The sequence below is a fragment of the Chelonia mydas genome, chromosome 1 (genome assembly GCF_015237465.2).
Source record: "Chelonia mydas isolate rCheMyd1 chromosome 1, rCheMyd1.pri.v2, whole genome shotgun sequence".
Taxonomy (NCBI): domain Eukaryota; kingdom Metazoa; phylum Chordata; order Testudines; family Cheloniidae; genus Chelonia; species Chelonia mydas.
Window position 1 is genome coordinate 255,422,050 of NC_057849.1, and position 22,247 is coordinate 255,444,296.

Sequence of the window (22,247 nt, forward strand, 5' to 3'; positions counted from 1 at the left end):
AGATTCAAAACACAGAGAATCCCTCTAGGCAAAACCTTAAGTTACAAAAAAGACACACAGACAGGGATAGTCATTCTATTCAGCACAGTTCTTTTCTCAGCCATTTAAAGAAATCATAATCTAACACATACCTAGCTAGATTACTTACTAAAAGTTCTAAGACTCCATTCCTGTTCTGTCCCTGGCAAAAGCAGCATACAGACAGACACAGACCCTTTGTTTCTCTCCCTCCTCCCAGCTTTTGAAAGTATCTTGTCTCCTCATCGGTCATTTTGGTCAGGTGCCAGCGAGGTTACCTTTAGCTTCTTAACCCTTTACAGGTGAGAGGATTTTTCCTCTGGCCAGGAGGGATTTTAAAGGGGTTTACCCTTCCCTTTATATTTATGACAAAAGCCCGTTGCCAACTCTGTCCACATATCTATTCCAAGGACACCATCATAGGACCTAATCACATCAGCCACACTATCAGAGGCTCGTTCACCTGCACATCTACCAATGTGATATATGCCATCATGTGCCAGCAATGCCCCTCTGCCATGTACATTGGCCAAACTGGACAGTCTCTATGTAAAAGAATAAATGGACACAAATCAGACATCAAGAATTATAACATTCAAAAACCAGTCGGAGAACACTTCAATCTCTCTGGTCACTCAATTTCAGACCTAAAAGTCGCAATTCTCCAACAAAAAAAAACTTCGAAAACAGACTCCAAAAAGAAACTGCAGATTGAAATTAATTTGTAAACTGGACACCATTAAATTAGGTTTGAATAAAGACTGGGAGTGGATGAGTCATTACGCAAAGTAAAACTATTTCCCCATGCTAATTTTTCCCCTACTGTTACTCACACCTTCTTGTCAACTGTTGGAAATGGACCATCCTGATTATCACTACAAAAGCTTTTTTTCTCATGCTGATAATAGCCCACCTTAATTGATTAGTCTTGTTACAGCTGATATGGCAACATCCATTTTTTCTTGTTCTCTGTATATATATATATATATATATATATATCTTCCTACTGTATTTTCCTCTGCATGCATCCGATGAAGTGGGTTTTAGCCCACGAAAGCTTATGCCCAAATAAATTTGTTAGTCTTTAAGGTGCCACAAGGACTCCTCGGTTTTTTTGCCAATACAGACTAACATGGCACCACTCTGAAACCTATCAGATTCTATGACATAACCAAACTCTGAACTACTCAGTTGTCAGCCCCACTTTCAAAAGCAGCCTCTTCATTGTGCTATCAATGGGAAAGAATAAACAAAGAAAGAAAACTTTGCCCTTGATCCCCTCTGTGCCCGTGGGCCACTTGCGATGGCTGTGAACTGGAAGGGAGTGGAAGAGAGAGAAAAAGGTAGATAGAGAGAAAGCCAGGGAAAGAGAGTGGAAGTGAGACGGAAAAGTAGAGTGGGCTGGCACATCCATGCACAGGAAGGGAAAGGGAAGAGGTGAAAGTGACAGGACGTTTGATTGTGTTAAACTCCACCCTGCACCAGTAATGACCTCTCTTGCATCAGGGCTGGGAATGTCACAGCATGCATTAAGTGGCTTGCACATTCTGAGGTTGGCTGCCCATCGCCTCTGTGCTACATCCCATTGTCAGGAGTGCGGGGGTTACAGGCCAGTTTTTATAAGGGGGTGGGGAGGGGGAAGTTGCCTTTTTCATGCTGACACCAGAATTATTTGATCTGTGAAACATTTCAGGGGACATGTTGCCACAGAAATAAAACTGCAGTGCAGAGTCACAGGGGCAGCTCCTCAGCAGGTGCCCATCACCCATTTACAACTGCTGGGGAGCTAGATTGTGGTTTCGAAACATTTGAACTTTTTAGTTTGGTGGCAGGATTCCTTGCCCCTCTGTATTTTCACACAGTCATAGATTCCAAGGCCAGGGACACTGTGACCCTCTGGCTGACCTCCCACGTAACACAAGCCATAGAATTTCAGCCAATGATTCCTATGTCAAATTCAACAACTGGCGTTTGAACTAGAGCAGATGTTTTCAGACTGTGGGGCACTCCCCCCTGGGGAGCTGTGACAAGGTTATCAGCTGTGGGGAGGGGAGCACAGGTGGTCTCAGCTGCTGGGAACAGGCTCTATGCCCATCTGCCACAGCCACCAACTGGCAGCTACCTTCCTCTGCTGGGGAGGCCAGTGGGGACGCTGTGAGCAAAAGCCAAAGGATGCGTCTCGGGAGTGCTGATCCTGCTGCCAGACAGAACCTCTCCCAGACCCTGGCCCTTCAGCACAGATCCCTGTCCGCTTTCCCCTGCCAGACAGAGTCCCCTCCTGACTGCGGCCTTTCAGCGCAACCCCTGGCACAGAGCCTCTGTCAGACAGAGACAGTACAGGGGAAGTGGATGGACAGTGCTGAAGGGTCGGGGGCACTGGCAGGGGGATGTCACTGGCAGGGAGACAGTACTTATGGGTACAGCCTTCTGCTCCCCTCCTGACCCCGGCCCTTCAGCATGGCCCCTTTTGCTTCCTACCTGGGGCGGGGAGCAAGACAGGCAGAGAGACGGGTCCTGGCAGCTGAGACCACCTGACTGTTGCAGAGAGTGGAAGACTTCCTCAACTGCCACATGGTGAATACTCCCTCCATCCCTATGGGTACCGGGCATTCTTGCCCCCCACCTGTCACCCCCTGTGAATACAGGACACCCCTTCCCCTGAGAGAGGTGGTGCCGACGGGACATAAATCTCCAAATGGGTGCTCAGCAAAAAAAGTTTGGGAATCTCTGTACTAGAGCATATCTTTTGAAAAGACCTCCTGTCTTGATTTGCCATCTTCAAGTGATGGAGAAGCCTCTGCATTCCTTGGTAATCTGTGTCACTGGTTAATTACCCTTCCCGGGAAAGATCTGCACCTTTTTTCCCAGTTTGAATTTGTCTAATTCCAACTTCCAGCCATAGGATCTTGCTCAGCCTTCGTGTACAAAATCAAAGAGCCCTCCACTATCTTTAAGCATGCACAGTCAGTATATTCTAATGCTGTTAACCTGTTGTCAGATAGTTTTGCAGGGCTGTGAGGAATGGGGAAATTGCTTCTCCTCAGTTTTTACCTTTCATAGAAAATAAGTGCTAGCAGGAGGCCGGGAAGCTACACATTTATGAATAAGGGATTGATCACTAAGACACAAGCAGCCATCTATTGATCACAGGCTGCTCCATTCGATTAAACTAATACAACTAAATAACGTCACAACACTGAAGAATTGGAACTTGCTGAGGTCAGACTCCTATTAACCAGTCTGGAATGTGTATGCATAAGGCTATGTGCCATGAGCGTAGGTCACAGGGGAGCACAGTGTCAATTGCTATGTCCTTCTCCCAATTCCTGGTACCCTTCAAAGTGATCTCACCACTGAAATGCAGCTGCCTCTGAGATGGAATGCAGCAGACACTTTGTACCTGTCACCCCATGCACCAGAGTCATAGGGGGAGAAATGAAGAATAATTTCTCCATGTGAAACTGCAGAATGATTTACAGTAGCTATTAGCCAAAAGGGAGTGGATTCATAAGGAGTACATTGGCAGAGTAATAACCAGAGTAATAACCTGGAAGAGATGCATGAAGGATCCCCCAGGACTGGAATAAGAACATAAGAACGGCCATACTGGGTCAGACTAAAGGCTCGTCTAGACCAGTATCCTTTCTTCTGACAGTGGCCAATACCAGGTGCTTCAGAGGGAATGAACAGACCAGGTAATAATCAAGTGATACATCCCCTGTTGCCCATTCCCAGCTTCTGGCATACAGAGGTTAGGGATAATATCCCTGCCCATCCTGGCTAATAGTCATTGATGGACCTATCCTCCATAAACTTTATCTAGTTCTTTTTTGAGCTGTTATAGTCTTAGCCTTCACAACATCCTCTGGCAAGGAGTTCCACAGGTTGACTGTGCGCTGTGTGAAAAAATATTTCCTTTTGTTTGTTTTAAACAAACAGGAGTTGTGAGGCAAAGCTGAGGAGCACTCACAGAGCTGTAGGGCAGGGTGGGGAGGAAGAGGTGCATTGGCAAAGTGTGGTGCAAAGGGTTTGCACTGTGCAGTAGCCTCTTGTTTTCCTGAGCACCTCACACATTTTACAGAAGATAGTTTTGATTTGAAAAAAGTCAGTTTTCCTTGCAAATTACATGACAATGCTCTAAGGGGTGGGGTTTGCTGCCTCTGCTAGTCTCAGAATTGAAATAACTGATCATACCAGTCAGTTTTGGCCTCCAAAAAGGAGAGGAGAGGAGAGGAGGGACAAAGAGAGAGGAGAAGGAAATAGAGCTCCTCCTTTCCAGCTCAACCCCTTCTCCTCCCTCTGTCTCCTTCCTCTCTATCTCCTCCCGTTCTCTCGCCTTCCTCTTCCCCTCCTATCCCCACCAGAACAGCTCTCTCTTTAAAGAATGTGTGTCCCCTGTACAATTATTATTGTCAACAGCTACATGCAGTAGGCTGCATGTTTCGATCACTCATCCCTTGTGGGGGCGCCATTTCCACTTACTAAATCAACAGTGGGGCACACTTCAATTCCTTCTGTGACAGCCAAACTCAGTATTAAGGAACCCCCTATTTAGGAAACATTTATTAAAACCTGGAGCCCCATATTCCACTGGATCTCAAGGGGGCAGAACCCCCTATCACTTACTCCATGTTATCACATAGTTCCCTCACAATGCAGCCAATCCTTCTAGCTCCCACCACATGGGCAGGGTGGACAAGGCCTCATAAAACAGGGAAACCAAATGGATTTTGATTTCTGTGTTTGTACAGCCCCTAGCACCATGGAGCCCTGATTCATAATTAGCCCCGCTGGGAGCTATAGTAATGCAAATAATAAATAATATATGTACAAGAATGGGGATGTTGCTTTCTTTGTCCAGCACCAGGGCCTACCCAGACGGATCTACGCAGCATTTTAGACAGGAACCTGAGGAATGGAGGTTCCTGTGTGAGTAGGGTGGGGAGAACAGGAGCTTAGCTGAGATCTCCCATCTCTCCATCCTGAGCTTGCTCCCAACAGGGATCTCCTCAGCAGAAAAACCTAAGGGGAGCAGAGAGCTAGGAGCTCCATTAGCATGATGAGGACTATGCTCAGGTCTCGTCAGTCACACCCCTGCAGCACACCAAAACCGCCCCGTTTTCACTCTGCCCCCTTGCAAGGGAGACAGATGGTGTGCAGGCTTCATACAGCACAGAGGCCAATATTCATTGCTTAACCTTACTTGGACCCAGGCATTGCTCGCTTCTGCTCACAATCAGGCTGGTGCACAATAACTTGGCACACTTTGCTGGGCAAGGACTGGCAGCGTCTAGGCAAGGCTTACGTTTAGACAAGCAAACACGTTTGCACTCAGTTTGCACCAAATAAGCTTGACGCACATCAACTCTGTCCCTTGTGCACAAAAAGTGAAGGGGCCCAAATGGGCTTTGAGGAGGGGAAGGGCAGACAGCAAGTCCCTCACTTGGGTAATGATGCAGTGAGAATAGAGCCTCCCCCCAATAACCACACACAGACTTCAAACAAGAGGAAATCAGAGCCCACCCCTCTCAGAGCATGGTGTCCCAGGAAGCTTTCTTCCAAAGTCAGGAGCCTCGAGACCACACAGCCCCGAGAATGTGCAATATAATGACACTGTACACGTGCATGGACATAGATAGGTAAATCTAACCATTTTCCCCTCCACCCTTGGAAGCCATGGGGAGAATATATGTGCACAAGGAAGAAACAAGTTGACTGTCACTGCCACTGGCCTCTGGGCCCTTTCAGCCACTGGCCCTGGTTCTCTCCCTCACCTGACCACACGGAACACCAGTTTTGACATCCATAGAATCATAGAGAGGTAAGGCTGGAAGGGACCTTGAGAGGTCATCAAGTCCAGCTCCCTGCGCTGAGACAGGACCAGGTAAACGTAGAGCATCCCGGACAGGTGTTTGTCCAGGGTGGTCTGAAAAAAAACCTCCAGTGACGGGGATTCCAGCATAGATTGCCACCCTCCTTCCATGGATCGTTGCCCATTTGAGAGGGTGAGAGCACATTCCATTTTTGATCAAATGAAAAAAAATTACTCAATGGGATTTCAAGAGAAAACCCCAAAGGTTAATTCCTATATCCAGTCCCATCTGCTTTACACCTCAGAACACAGCAGGTGAAGAGCAGATCCTGAAGGGAAACTATTCTCTTTCCATCCTCCCAGCAAGGCCAGGGCACTTCAAAGGGCCCCCGTCCATTTTAGCACCCATGTTAGCACTGTGCCCCATGGATTGGAAGGGGATGGCTTTGTTTGCCATATGTCACCCATTCAAATACATTTCGGGCCAAACCCCGCTCTCCTTGCACACTGACGTCACTATCTCCTCACTGAAGTCAATGGGGCTGTTCAGCTGAGTAAAGCGAATGGGATTTGGCTCTATAAGGTCGGCGATGCAGTTTTTGTGCTGCTATATCTGATCAGTCAGTACAACCCCTAGTGCGGATACAGCTGCACCAGTATAAAGGTACCTTATACCACTGTGGCTTGCTTTGGTAAATTTCCAGGAATAAGCTATACCAGCGTAAGCAATTTTATACCAGAATAATTGTGCCCATGGTGGGGATGGGGGTCGCACTGATCTAATTACATCATTTTCTCAACAGATACCACAGCACAAAACCTGTGCATAGACCAGCCCTTAGATGTCTTTCCTACTAGCCATTTGGGTCATTCATTACCAGTGCTTCCTGGGTATGTTACAATGGAATAATCTAACTGGGACACCAAGCCATGGCTGTCACCTCCTACCTCCATCAAGTGATGTTGGAATGGATGGACTCTGGCGATGGAATACGTCAGCTTCCTAGCAGAGGGAGCCCCTCTGAAATTTGCCCACTAATGAGGATGCAGTGTCCAATGTGTACAGGAGGGACCTCCACAGTGGGGGGTGGCAGCAGGAGTTCACATGAGACATGCCAGGTTCACCCACACGTTCTGACAACACAACGCACTGTAGTGATGGATGCACTAGAAACACAGGGAGAGGGAGAGATTAGATGGAGCAGAGACTTTCCCTGGCTTTTTGCTGGCTGCTTCCTCAGCTTCAAAGAAACTCAAGAGTTTGAAGCCTCTTTAGACTGCTTATTTGGGCTTCATTTCTGCCAATTAGATCAGCAACACAGACAATCAGTGACCTAGAAGAGGTTGGACAGAGGGGTGTGGAGTATTGATTATCGATTCTGACAAGCTTCACAGAGAGAGAACTGGCATGTGCCCTGAAGTGCCTGAGTTTTTGAGCACATCCTCAAGGAATCCAGCTCCTCATCTCTAGACTTGATTAGGGAAATGGATTGGAAAGGCACACAGAAGAAGCGGAGGGTGCCAGCAATTGGGGGTGAGAGACACAGAGAAAACAAAAAACAACTTGTAAAGGGGAGCAGTCAAAAAATTATTTGCGGCTAACAATAAAAAGTCACATAAATGTAACCAAAGTTGACATTCCAGGTCAAAAAAGGAGGGAAAGTTATGGAGCTTTAACTTTAACTTTATGTGTTTGTGTGTGTGTATATCTATCTGTCTATCTAACTATACACACACACAGTCACTCTTACACTTTATTTTATATATGCACACACACAGTTTATTATATATATTTATATATGCACACACAACCCCCTCACACACACACATGCAGACATAAATACGTGTATATACACACACACATACTTATAATTATTATATATTTGCATCGATAATTCATATGAAATTATGCATTATTAGCATAGCAAAAATCCTGGAAAATTATAATGAGGCTAATAACCATAATAATTTCTTACCCAGGTCCTGTGTTATTCCCTGTTTGAGTCCTGGAGAGCCAAAAGTCAGGGAAAGGGAAAAGAGGGAGATTTCTTCATCCCACCATGAAATCTGTCACCGAGCCTGGATTTAAGGAATCTGGGGATCTCTCTCCTTTTAGTCTCTTTTTCTGTCTCCTCACTATTTTTCAAGTAGCTAGTTCTTCCTCCTAAAAATTTCCTCTAGCATGCTCTAACTTTCCCTCATTTGTTTCTATCTCCTTCTCTTTCCTGCACTTTGTATCTCACCCTTTTTAGCATTTTTTGTTTTGAGGAATTTCCATCCTTCATAAGATTTATTTGTCTGCAGCTTGTCGATGAGTTCTTGAACCGGTTTCTCCCTTCTGTCTGTTTATCACCCTCTTTCTCTTTTTTTGTCTGGTTGTCACTTTCCCCACCCCCCACTCCCACCCCCCTCAGTTTGTCTCTATTTTACAATCTCTCCAGTCGCTCTTTTTCTCCATTCTATTTTTTCCTCTCTCCTTCCTCCCTCTCATTCTCTCTTAGATTGCTATGCAGTCTGTAGCTAAGAAGTCAGTAACTCTCTGGTAGAATCCAACAGCTTTCCGCTACTTTAGCCCATCCTCACATGTGATCTCAGAGCCATGGATACACACTGCAGATGCAGAGATGGGGAGAGATGAGAGTGCAACCAAAAGCAATGGAAACAGGAATGGGAACACATGCAGCTGGCACTCAGATGCCCCAGGCATGTTTGCATGGAGCACAGTGGCCTGTAGAGGCTTGCCACACAGTCTGTACCAGAAGGCATAGAAATCCAGGTCCTTTTTTTCCCTTCTTCCCAGATGCTGCACCCAGCATCTAATCCAGGGAGGTACAGAAATCTCCCTCTAATTCACCAGCTATCGCACTCTTCCAGAACTTTCTCCAAAGGTGCCGTGTGTCATCACTGTTTTTGCTTGTCATTGGATTTGAAGCAGTTCCCAGTACTGGGTGATCCTACTATAGATTTACAAAGAATGTCCTTGCAGGGGCCTCCAGGGGCCTTCTGAGGATCCCTGTGGAGTTAGTTCAGGGCCTGCTGTGACCTTCACCTGCTGAGAGATTCAGCCAGGAAAACATTCTCTGGGTCTCACCTCCTGGAAATGTTTCAGCTATTTTTCACAGGGCTGCTCCTCTAGCAGGCACAGGGGCTTTGTATCAGAGGAAAGCACAGGTGGTGTCCCTCATTTTCGTATTAAAACAAGGTACAGGTAACAGGGCTCTCCCTTTAGCTACTCAGTATCCCTCAGGCACCTAACCGTTGGGCTTCAGGGCCAGTCATTGGGAGGTTATGGTCTCACTGGATTTCCTCAGCCAGAATTTTCCTAAACCCTTTCAGAACATGGATCACATCGTAATAAAACACTGCCTTGTGGACACCTCACCTCCCATGCGTAATCCCACGGACCACCTCCCCCTCACTGGTGATCAAACACCATCCCTGTGGCAGCCACAGCAAGCGCTTACATGGAACAGCAATATAGGGAAAGAGATGTGGTCTTAGCGCCTTTCAGTGCAGTTTAGCAGCGGTAAGGAAGAAGAGCCAGCACCATGCAACCAGCTTGCTCTTTGCAGCCCATAGCGCACAGTTCGCTTAGCCCTTGGATGGGAGACCTCTAAGGCACCTCAGGTGATGCAGGAGCTGGCGTCAGTCAGTAGGGGGTGCTCTTCCCTCTGAGCCAGTACTGAACTCACATCAGCAGCGTGCTAGGAGCCTGCTGTGCAGCTGTAAACACCACCTTTCAAATGAGACATACTGTCAAACCACAATTTGTGGCCGTAAAGGTCCCAAGACCCTTTCCCCAAGAGCTTTAGGTGCTGTCATAGTCCAATTCCAGTTTGGGTAATTATATTCTTGCTACCTAATATCCCCTCTGAAGCTTCAGTTATAGATGGTTGTTTTCCCCTCCTGAAAACTGTTGTGTTGTTGTGCACTGCTCCAGCTCAGAGGCAGCTATGCTTCAGTGTCCCAGCCTAGGAGAGAAAGTGCTTTGGGACCCTTCAGGAGTCAAGGCACTAGAAATGTGAATGGTGGAATTATTTCGATGATCAGGCCCTGTCTTCACTCAGAACAGCTCTCCAGGTGCTTCCTTCACAGCAAGGCAACCAGGAAGGAAGTCTGGGCTTGAGCTGGGGTGAGATTCAGGAGCTCTTGGCTCTGCCACCAATTCCCTCTGTGACCTCGGGCAAGTCACTTCACCTCGCTGTGCCTCAATGCCCCATTTCTAGCATGAAGACAATTCTTCCCAGACTCATGGGAAGGGGTGAGAGGATAAAACGCTTTAGTACTTGTGAGGCACTCAGCTACTACAGTGATGGGAGCCATACAAAAACCCCCAATAGAATGAGAAGGCAAAATTCTTTTTTTTTCTTTAAGGGGGGCAGAAGATGAATCTTCTATGATACCTTGTTCTCCCCCTCCCTGGACATGACTCCCCCCAAAATGCTGTCACTGCCAATCTGACCTCAGCCATAGGTCAGGAATGGTGGGTAAAGAAAGGACGAGACATGAGGCACGAACTCTTCCCCCTCATCTCTCGAACAAGCGGCTGATTGTGCCTCCTCGGCCATTCTCTATAGAGTTAGCATGGCAGGACAGAAGGATTATCGCCAGCAGGGGGCGTTGGGTGTTTTCTATAGAGAACTTCACTGACCCACAATGGAGACAGTCTTCATTTAAATACACCTGGTTCACTTTCACCGTCTCCAGCCAGGGTCGGCTGTACCCCACGCTGCCAGCAGCAAACTACTGGGTGAGGCAGCGGATGGCTACCTCTCCCCATCCCCGCCACTCTCCCCCAGCTGCTTTCTTTAATAAGCCGCACAGAATATTTTAGCACCTATGGAAAAACCACCACAGACGGTGGTGGCAGCCGTTGCTAGGGAGATGCTCCCAAAAATAGCCCCACTCCACCAACCTTTCCTGCTGCTGCTGTGGGGATGGGGGAAGCGAAGGGAGGGAGAGACGAGGACGCGGCGCTCCCTGGAATGTGAGCTAACACACGGCTTGGCCCAAGCTGAAGTTAACAGCCACGCTTCCCAAAGTGGCCTCTGATTTTGGGTGCTGTGGCCAGGCTCCTCTTTGGCCATGTCAGCCTCTGGTGCAGGGGGTGGTTGGAGTACGTTTCTCCTCCCTATAAGGGAAGAGCCCTCCACCTAGGAGAAGCCTTTTTTCCCTGCTGCTCCATCCCTGTTGTCCACTTGTTTTTTTCTCTCTCCTCTCTCTCTAGCAGCAGGTTATTAAAGGTGGCCCTGAATTGGACTCAGGTGTCTCTAATTAACCTGAGGTAACCCCATTTCAGTTCATAGGGAAAAGAGCCTTCACCATTATAGGACAGATGCATCTACCTTCCACCACTTGCTTATAGCTGCTCTGACTTAGTCACATCTTGGCCCCCCAACTCCGGCTCAGCATTAGGACTTCGGCTACGTGGGCCAGGAAACAGCATACTCATGACAGGCCATCTGCGTTGTCATGCTTGATTCCTGCCCTGTGCTGCGCCCTGATGTGGGAGGGTTGTAGTGACAGGACCCATCTTGTTACTCTTCCATTTTTTAATTTGTTCTGGTGCATCCACTTCAGGGGAGCATGGTCCATAATGAGGGTAAACCTCCGTCCGAGCCAGTAGTACCACAGGGTTTCCCTGGCCCACTTTACCACAAGACATTCCTTCTCCACCACGCCATACTTTTGTTCTCTGGGAAGGAATTTTCTACTGAAGTACAAGACTGGGTGTTCTTCCTCTCCTACTATTTGAGAGAAGCATGGCTCCTAACCCTACCTCAGAGGCATCCATTTGTAGTATGACCTTTTCAAAGTCTGTGGCTGCTAGAACTGGATGAGTGTAGAGGGCTGTCCTCAGATTCACAAAATGGATCTTCAGCCACACCAGTTCATTATACTATGTCTGGGTCTCTGGCCTTTATCAGATCTCTCAGAGGGTATGCCATCCAGGCAAAGAGAGGAATGAATCACCTGTAGTACCCCCACTATCCCCAGGAATGCTCTCACCTGTTTCTTCACGATCGGTCGAGACCAACTTTGTATTGTCTCTACCTTGTTCAGTTGGGGTTTCACTACGCCTCTCCCCATGATGTATCAGAGGTATTTGGCTTCTACTACCAATATTACATATTTGGATGGCTTAGTGGTGAGACTTGCTTTCCTCAGGGTATCCAGTACTGCTTCCACCTTTTCCAGATGTATCCCCCAGTCTTGGCTGTGAATGATCACATTATCCAAGTAAACAGCTGCATACTTGGCATGTTGGCATACTAGCTTATTGATGAGGCACTGGAAGGTTGCTGGAGCCCCATGTAATCCAAAAGGGAGGACCGTGTTCCGGTATAGGATCTCTGACATAACAAAGACAATCTTCTCCTTGGCCACCTCTGCCAGAGGGATTTGCCAATATCCTTTGGTCAGGTTGATGGTAGACAAAAATCTTGCTTTTCCCAACTGGTCTATTAGCCTATTTGAGGAATTGGTAAGCATTGAACTGGGACAGTTTATTTAATTTTCGGAAGTCACTGCAGAACCTCATAGTACCATCTGGTTTAGATACCAGAATGATTGGACTGGGCCACTGACTATAGGACTCTTTGATGACTCCCAGTTCCAGCATCCTCAACTTCTGTACTGATCTTTTCGCCACGGGGATTTGGTATGGTTCATTCTTCACCTTTACTTCTGGATCCATGATGACGTGGTGATGAGCTTCCATGGTTCTGCCTGGCTTCCCTGAGAACACATTGTGATTTCGCTTGATCATCTGGACGACTTCTGTACATTGTTCAGGGTTCAATTTGGGGCATATTTTACACATCCCTAAGGTTTTATCTTCCTGGAGTGGAACCATATAGGGCAACCATATAAGCTCCTCTGTCTTCCCAGGGCTTTAACAGGTTGACGTGGTAGATTTGCTCCTGCTTTCAGTGATCAGGTTGTCAAATCTTATAGTCAACCTCCCCTCTATTACTTTGTATGATCCCTGCCATCTGGCCAAGAGCTTGTTTTCCGCAGTGGGCACCAGCACAATTATCCAATCCCCTATCTGGAATTTCCAAACCTTCACTTGACAATTATAATAGGCCTGTTGGGCCTTTTGTGCTTCTCCCCCCTCCCCATCTTGCACTATGGGAGTGACTTTGGGCTATTCTGTCCTGCATCTGTATCACATGTTCAATTACATTCACTCCTTAACTAGTCTGTTCCACCCAGTCATCCTTGGCAATGTTCAAAATGCCCCAGGGATGGTGACCATATAGCAACTTGATGGGAGAAAATGCCTGTGGAAGCCAGGGGAACCTCCCTTATAGCAAACATCAGGTAGGATAGCAAGTTATCCCAATTTTTTCCATCTTGACTCAGTACTTTCCATATCATGCTCTTCAGTGTTCTGTTAAAACATTGGACCAGGCCAATCAGTCTGTGGATGGTAGGCCAAGGACATCAACTTTGACAAGAAGGGAGTCCCTTGATCAATCAGAATCTCCTTAGGTATGCCTATCTGAGATAAAATTCAGATTAACTCCTTTGCTGTCCTCTTGGACATTGTGTTTCACAGGGGTACAGCTTCCGGGTACCAGGCAGCATAGTCCAGAATCACAAGCATAACGAGATGACCTTGGAGTGACTTCTTCAGCAGACCTATCAGGTCCACTATCCTCTCAAATAGGACTTCAATAATTGGTAGGGGGACTAAAAGGGCCCTTGTATGAGGGTGTGGGCTGTGCAATTGGCATTTAGGGCAGGAGGTGCAATAGCATTGAACCTCCGTATAGATTCCCAGCCAAAAAAACCTTCATGGGATTCTATCCAGTGTTTTATCCACCCCAAAATGTCCCCTGAACAAGTGACTATGGGCTAGGTCTAATACGGCCTTTCTGTGTCCTCAGGGTACTAAAAGCTGCTGCGGTTCTTGGTCCTGTAGTCAGACTAGTCTATATATCAGGTCCTTTTTTTAAATCACAAAGTAAGGCCCTGCACCTTTGAGTTTCTCCTCTACTGGGACCCCATTTACCTCACCTAGTTCTTTTCTAATATTTCAGTATACAGGATCATTGGTCTGATCCTGCCCAAAATGTCCAAACTCAAGGAAGTCTATTTTATTTTCACCCCCAGGATTGGTCTCTGTGGAAGTTGGCCCAACCTCTAGTTTAATAACTGTCCAACTTGCCTCCCCACAAGCTAAATGAGATCAGTTACCTACGAGCACCACCTTTTGATTCTGGGCCAATATTTTGGCCCCCAGCCATTTGTCTGCTCTCCTTCCTCTTTTAGTTTTCCACGATTTACCAGATGCTGAAAACACATCTGGGGCTGATTCAGAGAAGATGGAAGGTGGTCTATTTACTGGAGTCATGATATCAGCAGGGGGCTACTACTTTCCCCTAATCCATCCACTGGGAGTAGATTTCCAGATCCTGGGAAGTCTCATCCTGTGAGCATTCGGTATAGAAGTTTAGGGATTACAACTGTTGTCAGCCTTGTTGTGCTTCCCTGAACCTCTATTTGTATAGGAATGGCTGGGTAATAACTAATTGTCCCATGTAAGTAGGTTATTCCTGTGTGTTTGGCCTGAGACATAGGTTCCATCCCACCAATGTCCCAGTGACCAGTGTGGCTGCATTTCCCGAGTCCACTAAAGCAACACTATACCATTCAGCCTGACTGGCCACATATATTTATGTGGAGTCATAGTTACACCTACAAGAGTGTTTAATCCACATAGACGCTCACTATCACCCAAGTTGCACTGCATGAGCTCCTCACAGTTTGGATACTGAACAGCTATATGCCCTAGTTCTCCATAAGCATGACATGTTTATGTAGTCCTGTACATTCCCCTATTCTTTAGGCTACTAAGCCTTACCCCATGGCCTTCTTTCCCCAGTTCCCCAAGTCCCTTCACAACCTCAGGCCCCTCTTCAGAATTCCTCCTCCCCAGTATAGGCCTACCTGAACTCTCAAAGGTACGGACCTTCAGGACTGAGGCTGGTTTCCTGGTCTGGTGCATCTCTTCTCTGGTAGTCTGAGAAAGCTCTCTGGCCATTAAGTGTCTGTCTGTGAGGGTGACCAAATCATCGTAAGCGGGCGCTGTCATTTCAGCAAACTCACCCTCGCAGGTCTGGCAGCAGGTCCTCTCAGGAATCTGTCCAAAACAAGAGTTCTATTACATTTATATATTAGCACAGTGTGGGTGTCGGGACTCAGCTACTTCTGCGTTAGATGGATCAGGTAGAACAGTTGTGGTCTTGGTGCTTTTGTTCTCTTGGAACCTCCACTCATGGAATCTCTGGGCCCTTATGACTGTAGTTACTCTGGATCTCCCCAGGATCGCAGTTTCCAACTGGCCGAAATCTTTAGCAGTTTACACTGCCATATCATAGTAGGCCTTCTGGGCCTCACCACACAGGAAGGGAGCAAGGATATTTGACAACTCCAGGCCTCACACAGGGCTGTTCTTTCAAATGCGAGGAGATAAAACCTCAACATCTACTCTGTTGTCACCTTTTGTAGGTAACTGCTGGCCTTTAAGGATCGTGTTCCATTGTGGCCATCTCTCAGAGGAGTCAGGGCTTTCAATTATCTCACTACTTCCTGTAGGGTGGCTCACTCCTGTGCCACTGGGTTCATCAGCAGTTGAATTGTCTCTTGTATTTGTACAGACTCCTGCTGAGTGGCCGTCTGGACTCTGGTAGCCTCTTATTGTGCCATAGTGGCCTGCAACAACATCCTCACCACGTGGTCCATGCTCAGGAATGATCTACCTTGTCCCCAGGGTATTCCACTCTGTCAATCCCACCTCTAACACTACGTGTGACTAGGTACCTCTTTTATCCCATCAGCCTCAATGTTTCTTCTACTGGCGGCAGGGCTGGAGTTAATCAGTCCTACTCCGGAGGTTTTTAATTCTTAACTTTGGTTTATTCACGGTATTTAAAGGTGGGCCTCAGGGTAAGCCGAGCAGTTCTCTTAAGCAAAAATACCCACAACATAAAAGAAATACCTCTCCTTGCCTCCCCCAGAAAATTGACTTATTAATGCTGGCTTCTGGTCATCAGCCCCTCCCCAAACAGAAATAAACTCAGTCTTTCCTCTGTTGGGAGGAGAGCAGCCCTGAAGCGAGGAGAACCCTTTTCTCCCTGCAGCAACTTCTTGTTGTTGTTTCTTCTTCTTCCTTCTCCTCCTCCCTCTCTCTCTCTCTCATTGGAATCCCGGGGATGATGGGGGGGGGGGGGGTTAAAAGGTCACCAGCAGCTCTTAATTGGACACAGGTGTCTCTAATTAACCTGAGGTAACCTCTTTTCAGTTAATAGGGAAAAGTGTATTCAGCCTTCTAGCACAGATACATCTGCCTTCCACCACTCCCTTTCACCCTCTTCCACCTCTTGTTGAGGTTCTGGAGGCACTTTTCCCTGCACCTTTTTATATATGCACATCCTATCCGTGGCCTCACAAAGGTGTGGGACCACCTTGTCAACCTCCTCCTAGCCATGGCCAAAGTGGCCATTTATAACACCAGGGAGAGGGGGTTGGCTGGTGGGGGAGGGCTGCGACTGTGGGGCCTGTTTTCGTTCTTTCATCCATTCATGGGCGGAGTTCCTCTGGGCGGCCTCCGCTGGTTCCTTGGACGCTTTTGAGGAGCAGTGGGCGCTGTCCAGAGTTCTCTGCTCTGTGTCCCCTTCCAATTCCCTAGTTTTGGCCCTCTGGCCCCCGCACCTGTTCCTGTTTTTTTCTTTGTTGGCCCCTGTCTTTAGTTGAGCACTGGGTTCAGTAGCTCCTTCCCAGGCTGGGGAAGGGGCCTTTAGCAGTGGGTGGGCTTGCACCCACCCACTTCATGCACTCAATATGACCACTCCCTTCCAGCTCTTATCACAGTGCCCAAACTTGACACATCGTGGTTCTGAGTTTCAGAGGGGTCAACTGAAGTCAATGGGAGCTGTGTGTGCTCAGCCTCCCGGTGAAAAATCAGGCTTTCAGTGTCTGAAGTTTTTGGCTAGACAGCAGTAGCCTGGGCCATCCCACGGTTATGCTCTATGCTAGGAAGAAGGCTCAATCACTGGAGTTTCTCCCTATCACTTTTCCCCGCTCCCTCATTGTACTCTCCTGCCTTGGCCTGTTCCTCACACACGTCAGGTCAGCTCTTGCCTGACAGGCTTACAATATTAGCGAGAAGGTGGGTGAGGTAATATCTTTTATTGGACCAACTTCTGTGAAGCTGGCAAGCTTACACAGAGCTCTTCGTCAGGTTTCTCTAATATTCTGAGGCTAACAGCTACAACACTGCATACAACGATGGGGTGGGTGGGGGAAGGTTTACAGTATGGCATTCCCTGGGGCATGGGTGGCATGTGAACCACCCCTTCAGGGAGACTAGCCTCCATCCCCACCCTTTCCATCCCCATCCCCCGCCAGAGCCCCAAGCCCCCCACTGCACCCCCAGCCCTGAAGCACCATGCAGGTGGCCCAAGCAACGGTCCCAGCTACCTTGAGTCCCGGGCCACAGGCCGGCCCTCCCTAACTCCAGCCCCAGTCCTCACCCGCTTCAGGGAAGAGGAGCATCCTGGGCTGGGGCCATGGGGGAAGAGCAGGAAGGAGCCTCAGGCAGAGCATGGCCCGGGCCCCACCTGGCTGTCTGGGAGGCTTAGCCTGCGGGGGAACAGCAGCTTGAGGAGGGGGAATACCATGTGCTGTGGGAGCGGGCAGGAGGGAAGCTACTGGTTGCTGGAAGTATCAACCAGTCTTAGCTTTTTCCCCTAGATAGGAGGGTCACATTGTCTTTGCCCAACACCCAGTGGTACCAGCTCTGAATCAGGCTGTGATGATTGGGGAATTTGTCTATACAGCTTATGACTTCTGGTTGATATTATTAAGTTATCATAAAGTGCTACTAGCAAAACTGCTGTATCCTGAATGCTTTCCCCAGATTTGAAAAAGAGCTCTGTGGAGCTCAGAAGCATGTCTCCTTCACCAACAGCAGGTTTCAGAGTAACAGCCGTGTTAGTCTGTATTCGCAAAAAGAAAAGGAGGACTTGTGGCACCTTAGAGACTTTGAGAAATTGGTTAGTCTCTAAGGTGCCACAAGTACTCCTTTTCTTTTCACCAACAGCAGTTGATCCAATAAAATATATTACCGCACCTACCTTGTCTCTCTGTACATGTATCCGCCATGTCTTCCCAGCCTGAAAAGCATGTTTCCCCCAGACTGAGAACAAAAGGAAGGTCTTAACTTTTAACAATGTACTTTAGTAACAATAGGTATGCTAAAAAGTAGCTTCGTTCTTGGAAAAGCAGTTTTATATTATCCCGGGGGCGGGGCGGGGGAGAGAAGGGGAGTGGAAAGTTACCCAACAGACAAAACAAAGGAATCCAGAATTTGGAAAGTTGAGGGTTAAATAGAAAGCAACACAGGAACAGAAGTGAAGAAGGAAGGGGTCAGCAAGCCATGCCCTGAACTAGAAGGCTCTGACCTTGGGGTGAGGACTGGAGTTCTGCAAGAGGGTACGTTTAAATACGGAGCTGTCTAGGGGTATTTCTACGTTGCACTGTCAGCCCAGGTTTTGTACTCAGGCTCAAGCCTAACCCCCTTTCTGTCTACGCATACATCATGCTAATTCAGGGCTTGGACCCAGGGTCTTAGAATCCCACAGGAGTGGACGGTCTGAGCCTGAGTCAAGCCAGGATTCAAACCCTATTGTTATGCAGTGTAGACACAGCCCCACAGCATCTGCCAATATCAGGTAACAATGCCAGCCTGAGACGTGGTGATCTGCTCATGGGGCTGAATCCAGACAAGGCAGCGACCACCTTGAATCCTCCACCTTCTGGCATCAGAGTTGTCGGGATATACAACCCACAAATGGGAAGAGGTTGGCAAGGGGAATGGGGCAGCATGTTGGGACATGCCTATTTCACCGGGCAAGAGACACCCCTAGATCTAGCCCCTTGGCTGGCTGAGATGCTGGCAATGGAGATCAAGAGGGAGACTGGAGGCTCTGGTTTTTCCCTGTTGCAAGGATTAAAAATCCCTCCACTCTCCTTTCAACCCTTGGGGGTTCTGTTGGCAGCAGGCTGAGGGGAGCTTACCAGGGCTTTGCACCAGCTCAGCCAGTGTGGTGGGGTTGGCATTCAGCACAGACACAGACCAAAAGAAAATGGAGGTGGGTGATCAGGGTGAGGAGGGGGACTGCCTGGTTAAGTGGACAGCTGCCCATTGGGGAGGCACAGCAGCCTTGCTCTGGTGGGTGTGGCAAGAAGGAGAGGGTATGTCTACCCTGCAACAAAAGGTGTGCTCTCAACTTGGGTTAGTTAGTTAACTCAGCTTAAAACAGCAGCCGAGTCATTGCTTTCAACCCCAGCCTTCCCTCTGGGCTTTAACTCGAGCTGCAAACTCAAGTTAGCAACACACCTTTCGCACCCCCCGTTACCACATCATGGAATGACTCTGATAAGGAAAGGGCCTGTGATGAAAAACTGTTCTCCAAAAAGTTACTACCCTCACCCCAGGAGGAGGGGAAAACAGGGCCCGCAAACTAGCAAATGAAGAGAAAATAAATAGAATCCAAAAAACTTCCAGTTTCAACTGCCAAATCCCAGCTTCCTCTCCTTGTCACCCTGGCGACATGGCTTGCAGTCACCATGGAAACCCGAGGCATGGAGAGAGAGCATCATAGCGAAAGACAGTGGCAGTGTCTTGGATTATTTTGGGAGGCAGGGAGACACCTGGTGTGAGGCTTTCAAGCTTATTTAGTGGCAGGGAAGGAGGTGGGGGGGGGGGGAGAGGAGGTTTATTTTTAGGTGTTCCCACTTCATGTGCCAATTTTCTTTTTTTAAGAATTCCAAGTTTGGATGCCTCTTCCTCCTCCTCCAGGCCCTTCCTCCCTCACCTCCTCTCTCAGCCGTCTTGGTGGCATGGGGATCCCACAGTTGACAATCAGAGCTCCCCTTGCTCACTTCCCAGCCTGCTCCTTTGCATCAAGGCCCAGCCAGTAACAGAGAAGAATGGATGCGTTGTCGCTGTCAAGGCATTTCCTCACTTGCTCCGGGGCATCCCTGCCACAACGCCACTCCGAGGCCATGACACCCAAGTCAGTGCCACATCCATGGAATGCCTCCGACTGGCCTGTCCGTGCCAACCCCATGAAGTCAGCAGGGTGTTCAGCCCCAGCAATGGACAGAACTCACCATTTGGGTGAGGGAGTGTCACTGGTGACCATCAGATCCTGTGAAGTCAGAGGTTCAAAAGAACAAGCCTCTGCCACAGGCAATGGCATTACCATTTCCCTTCTGCTTGCTACCGTGAAGCTGCGCCTCGTAAGAGGAACAGCTGTATTCAAAGAGCGTCAAAATGGGGGGGGGAAAACACTGACAGCTCTTAAAAACAGCAAGACTGAGTTGGTATCAGAGAGCCAGGAAGGGATTGATGAGGGCTGGGGTGAAACATGGCACCTCGAGACAGGGACAATTTATCACTATTCCATTGCCCTTGTCCTGATTAATTTATTTATAGGCATCTGCTGCACTCATCTCACTGAAGTAGGGGAGCACCCTCCGAGATTAGAGCTAGAATATGTCCCTCTGAAGGAAGAGCTTGCCTAGTAAGCTGATTTCCAGTCTGAGTAGGAGCGGGTAGTTGACTCAGTCTGTCTGAGGTGTTTTGTGCTACGGCTTTTGGAGGCAATGCAAGCTTTGAACAGGTATGTCATAAGGCATGATTTAAAGATAGAGATATTCAAGATCAGTATTCTGTAGGGCATCACTGAGTCACATAAATGTAGTCCTTCCCCTGAGAATGCCCTGCTTCCCACATCACAAGCTCCAACATGGTTTCTGTCGACCAAAATGAGCCCGCAGAATATAGCGGAGCAGGTAGAGAGGCAGTCATTGAGAAAACAGGGCCTAAGAAAAAGGACCTTGAAATGGACCCAGAATTTGGCACGACCTCAGGGTGTGAAGGTCTGATGGGAGGAAGGCCCAATACCTTTAGTGTCAGTCCAAGATGGATTGTGTTACAATGGGGGAGACAAAGGCATGAGTCACTGTTGGTAGTCTGCATTGGACTGAAATAGGCAGAGTGATTCAGCTAGTCAGAGGTGATACTAGACTCTTCTTGCCAATTTGCTGAGCATCTGGGAGAAGCATGGAGAGGAGCAGGACCCTGAAACTGCATAATAATTTCACTAGAGGTCAGCCACACTCAATGCAGGAATGAGAATCTTTTTTAGCCGGATCCACAGTGTTTTCCCTCTCCAATGACATCATTGCCATCTCGCCTGAGTCAGCATTTAGCCAGTTGCTCTTCGTCCAGCCCCTCACAGGCACTGCCTCTCGAGGGGGACGGGGTGGACACGTTTGTTCACGGGGCACAGAACTGGGCACTAATGGCATCGTTAGTTTGTAGTGTGTTCTGACAGTTTCCCCTTGTGGCTTCATACTGGTGTTGAATGAGACGATAGATTCCTGGGAACAGAAGCAGCTGCTATTAGTTATTATTTATTTGTATTACTGTAGCACCATGACTCTCTGGGGTCTGTCTGAAACGGACAACCTATGCCCCCAGGTCCTGCAGATGGGTGGGCAAGATCTAATTCTCCACGAGGGCTGCCAAATGCTGTTAAAAGCTCTAGCAGAACTAACTTTGTTCTCTAACCATTGCCATGACTAGACCACATGATCAGGGCCCTACCAAATTCATGGCCATGAAAAAAGCATCACGGACTGTGAAATCTGGTCTCCCCCCCATGAAAGCGGCTCTTTTGTGTGCTTTTATCCTGTACGATACAGATTTCACGGGGGAGACCAGCGTGTCTCAAATTGGGGGTCCTGATCCAAAAAGGAAGTGGGGGGTGGGGGTTGCAAGGTTATTTGTGGGGGGGGGGGGTTGCAGTACTGCCATCCTTACTTCTTTGCTGCCTTCAGAACTGGGCAGCCAGAGAGCGGTGGCTGTTAGCCAGGTGCCCAGGTCTGAAGGCCGCACCCCGCCAGCAGCAGCGCTGAAGTAAGGGTAGCAGTACCATACTATGCCACCACTGGGCCGCTGCCTTCAGAGCTGGGCGGCCGGAGGGTGGCGGCTGCTGACTGAGGGCCCAGCTCTGCAGGCAACAGCGCAGAAGTAAGGGTGGCAATACCACATCATGCCATCCTTCTGCACTGCTGCTGGTGCTGCCTTCAGAGCTGGGCTCCCAGCCAGCAGCTGCCGCTCTCCAGCTCTGAAGGCAGCGCCGCCACCAACAGCAATGCAGAAGTAAGGGTAGCAGCACCGCAACCCCCCCTACAATAACCTTGCGACCCCCCCACCCCTCCTTTTTGGGTCAGGACTCCTACAATTACAACACTGTGAAATTTCAGATTTAAATAGCTGAAATCATGACATTTACCATTTTTAAAATCCTATGACTGTGAAATTTACCAAAAT

The 22,247-nt window shown here is 48.3% G+C and overlaps 1 protein-coding gene across 5 annotated transcripts in view; it reads right to left on the minus strand.

The window, feature by feature from the left end:
* The window catches only part of KCNJ4 (potassium inwardly rectifying channel subfamily J member 4), a 34,190-nt gene extending 18,172 nt beyond the window's left edge, over positions 1-16,018 (minus strand). For 2 of the 5 annotated variants that reach the window (XM_027831242.3, XM_007069095.4), the window contains exon 1: positions 7,807-8,460. The gene's annotated coding sequence lies outside the window, so the exon portion shown is untranslated. Of the gene's footprint in view, positions 1-6,778; positions 6,998-7,806; positions 8,461-14,810 lie in introns of those variants that run through there. The other 3 variants (XM_043543368.1, XM_037881492.2, XM_043543353.1) reach the window with 2 other exon arrangements.
* Positions 16,019-22,247: the final 6,229 nt, after the last annotated feature.